Raw genomic sequence first — 4,522 nt, 5'->3', positions numbered from 1 at the left:
TGAGCAGAATCCTATGCAAAGAACCTAAGTAGGCTCGGAAATAAGGGGGGTTTCAGGATTAAGCTATTAGTAAATTTGACTTTATATATAATGATACTTGAATTTTATTATAATTTTTACATCGTTTAATTATATTTTGATAAGTTTTTTAAAGAAAAACCGTTCTTATGACTTTTTAATTTGTGTGTAGCAGAAGCTAGATCATATTAGGTTCTACCTTGGAGAAGCCAGCACCGTTACGCCACCTAGTTACAGTCGCGAATAGCAAAAATTATCTGGCGCTTTCCTTCCTCTTATCACCATCGTACTAACATTTTTTTGGAGTGATAAAATTTTGGAAACATTTTTTTTCCATTGAATTGCACAAAACATAAGAAATCTTAGGTTTTAGCCGGTAGTAGTGGCGTACTCTTGTAATCCCATGCGTCTGGGAGGTAGAGTTTGTGGGTGGCCGTGTGAGGACCCTAGAAATCTCATAGGTAACTAGAATGCTGCCGCCTACGGCCGAGCTTGTCGCCAGTTCGTTTTGAACCTTCAGCCAATGAGAGGCCGTAGAGTGGTTCCGCCAATTAGGATAATAATCCTCCTAGACTCCGCTACTATCGCGGGAGCTAGGTGACGTCATTCTCTCTGGTGACATTAAATTCTTGGCAGAACCACTGTTTGAGCTCTGATTGGCTGAGATCTGGCTATCGTCTGCCACGGCGTTTGATTCATTTGCCAGTTACACGGCAGCATTCTAGTTACCTATGAGATTTCTATGGTGAGGACGACCACCAATCCCCCAACTGGTGATCGGAATACTTCCGCCACGGGTGTACCCACGTATCACCCGTTGGCTTGGCCGTTACACATATCTCGCTTTGATTAATCAGATGGACGAGTGGATTTAATGGTCCCACACGGTACAATCGCATAAATAAAACCAAAGGTTTTATAGAAGTAGACTAAAAAACATTACTTTAGGGGGCTATTTGCTGAGCCATTTGCAAAAGTAGCATCGAAGTGCTTTATCCCTTAGGCTTCGTGCGTAGTTAAAATTTTGGTCATAAGTATCGCCATCAGAGATAGGCCAAAACTAAATTCCTGAGCTCTTTTAGTACAAAAGGGGGAGCTCAAACTCGCGCTCTTCTCTTTAAATACAAGAGGGGGAGCCCGCGCTCGCTCTCTTCTCTTGTAGTACAAGAGGTTGACCCCCGCGGTCACGCTCTTCTCTTTTAGTACAAGAGGGCGAGCCCGCGCTCGCGCTCTTCTCTTTTAGTACAAGAGGGGGAGCCCGCGCTCGCGCTCTTTTAAGAGGAAGAGCCATAGAAATCTCATAGGTAACTAGAATGCTGCCGTGTAACTGGCAAATGGGCCAAATGCCGTGGCAGACGATAGCCAGATCTCAGCCAATCAGAGCTCAAAGAGTGGTTCTGCCAAGAATTTAATGTCACCAATCTCCCGCTATAGTAGCGGATCCAAGGAGGATTATTATCCTCCTTGGCGGAACCACTCTACGGCCTCTCATTGGCTGAAGGTTCAAGGCGAACTGGCGTCAAGCTCGACCGTAGGCGGCAGCATTCTAGTTACCTATGAGATTTCTATGGAAAAAGCTATAGCTCGCGGTCTGCTCGTAATGAGAAGCGCCCTCTCTCAGAGACCGATAGATTCTGGGAAATTCACATTCAGAAAAAGCACCACGTGATGTGATTCGTGAAGAAAGGCGGGAATCAATTGTTTTAAATTTCACTCTCCTCTCTAAGGGCGGCGCTTAAGCTCGCGCTCAAGCTCTTCTCTTTTATTCTTAGCGGCTGAGCTTGCGCTCACGCTCTTCTCTTTTATTCTTAGCGGCTGAGCTCGTGCTCGCACTCTTCTTTTTTCTCCGGAAGAGTGGAGCTTGCGCTCGCGCTCTTCTCTTTACACCACTTTGTAAAAATCCATTTAGCGAAAAAGCGACATAAGGTCTTAAGGCACTTTCGCTGTTATCAAAAGACTACCAAGGCCCCCCTAAATTTGAATTGGGGATAAAGGCGGATGTATTCAGCACTTAGCCAGGCGCGGGAGGGAAAAAAGGAATTTACGCTACCTGGTGGAGAAAATGAATCCGGTAGCATGCATTGGGGGATATGTGCATATGTTTTAAATTTTAGCCTTACGTTAAAATCCCATTCGTTTCAAACATAACGAGCTCTTGATAGTCCTGCTTTTAGTTATTGTATATTTGTGAAATGGCGCCTATTTCCTCTGCACAACGTATTTAAATAATTTATGCAAAAATATCCTAATAATAAAATAATTACGTATTAAACAATAGAATTATCTATCAATAAATGTTTTAAGAGTATTCGCAACCGAAACCTATGACTACGCCCCCTTTGATTCGCGATTGGAAACTATATAGGTAGCGACTAAAGCAGACGCTATTAGTTTTTCCTCATCGTTGATCGTAAATTTGATTTAATAAATAATTTTTGCAGCGTTTGCTTATATTTTGATAAATTTATTTAAGGAAACCGTTCTTGTGACTTTTTAATTTGTCTGTTGCAGACGATAGATCATAAGCGTTACCAGACTTGTAAATAGTGTATATTTTTAAGAGAGTCCACTAGACCCGGACCCCTCCACCGATCTATTTTTCTACGAGTCAGGACTCTTCCCTCTTTCTTGCTCCCCACCCCTCGTTTAAATTTATTAATCTCTCTTTATTCCTCCATATTATATTCGAAAATAAATGGCACCTAACCAGGCAAAGCCTATAGAGTGTTGTCGTCTGAAACCCTGCGACGTCACCATTGTAATTTGCCTATTGATAAAAAACGGTAACTGTCATGGCGGCCACTATTAACACTATAGCTGTGACGTAACCAGTTTTCAAAATCGTATCAGACGACAACACTCTATAAATTTTTTATGGAAATTATAAAAGAGACAGTCAGTAATCGAACTACAGCATTATTTCATTATATATTCCCAACATCAAAGTTTACATATTTCCATATATAATCATGATCGGGTAAATTAAAATGCTCGTTAATATTATCACAATTAATTTAACCATTAAAGTCTTCATTCCAAACCCATAGAGCTTAATTTTTTTCTACCTTTAATAATTTTAATAAATCAAAATTTTGGTCTTCAATGGCACTGTTACAATTACTGTGCCTAATGGGATACAGAGCAAGACTATTAATTATGGACTAATAATTTCCCACACGGGCCACACCTGTTTAAGTTAAAAGAGGTTTTTCCCTGGTAGGCCCAAGTTTTCAAAATTTTTCATTTGTCATTGTAAATTCCTATAGGCCTCACAGATAAGTATATAGGGGAGCTCTAGCTCCGTTGGGAGTCCGACTAATATTCGGAGAGCTGAAATAGTGGCGGTCAGTATACACTATACAGATGCCTTAAAGAGAAAAAAATTCAACTTTTTATTTAATAGGCGCTTAAATAAAACATCTTCCCAGAAATTGCCAAGAAGTAATATTTCCGACAGCCAGTACTCATAAGTTACTATTTATATAGTGCTTGTTGAAATATTAGAAAGCTGGAAACTTTTCTCGAACATAACATCGGTTTTTTGCTAAGCCTTAACATGCCAAAAAAATTACCTGGTTAAAAGGAAACACTTGTTGCATACCGTACTGCAAAAGCAATACGTTTAGTGCTAAAGGAATTACTTTTCATCTTTTTCCGAAAGATATTTTTATACGAAATGAATTAACTCTGCCTCCATGAGAAGCCCTAAAATTGCTCGGTAATATAAAAATATTCCGTATAATTTTAATTATTTATACCATAAGAGGATGATAATAATAATAATATTATCTTCTTATACTTAGTTTTAGTAACATTATATATTTCAGCTTAAAATATATTATCGAAAATTAACATTAGTATAGTATGTTCCTTATATACGTGAGCCGACGCATTTCTTATCTGACGCAAAATTCTCATGAGGGCAGAAACACGTCTCCAATTGGCTTATATATGACTTTTTGGTTAGTGATTCTAACTGTTTAACCAAAGATAATTTAAACTCGTAAACTAGATTCGAATATTGAGAGCTTTCCCATTGACGGTTTTGTTACGAAGCGTTTACCCCATAGAAATCTCATAGGTAACTAGAATGCTGCCGTGTAACTGGCAAATGGGCCAAACGCCGTGGCAGACGATAGCCAGATCTCAGCCAATCAGAGCTCAAAGAGTGGTTCTGCCAAGAATTTAATGTCACCAGAGAGAATGACGTCACCCATCTCCCGCTATTGTAGCGGATCCAAGGAGGATTATTATCCTCCCTGGCGGAACCACTCTACGGCCTCTCATTGCCTGAAGGTTCAAGGCGAACTGGCGTCAAGCTCGGCCGTAGGCGGCAGCATTCTAGTTACCTATGAGATTTCTATGGTTTACCCTTTTCTGGCACGTGACCTCAGAAAAATTGGGCTCCATCGGTTTCGGTAAGGCGCAAGCCCTGGAGCGAATTTTTTCTGAGTTCCACCGCGAAGTGGGTAAACGCTATCGGCAAAGCGCGAGAGAGTGATTT

This window comes from Leiobunum rupestre, chromosome 4 (assembly GCF_980474605.1).
Source record: "Leiobunum rupestre chromosome 4, qqLeiRupe1.1.hap1, whole genome shotgun sequence".
Classification (NCBI taxonomy): Eukaryota; Metazoa; Arthropoda; class Arachnida; order Opiliones; family Sclerosomatidae; genus Leiobunum; species Leiobunum rupestre.
The sequence above is the reverse complement of the archived record's forward strand: the minus strand, read 5'-3'. Positions refer to the sequence as shown.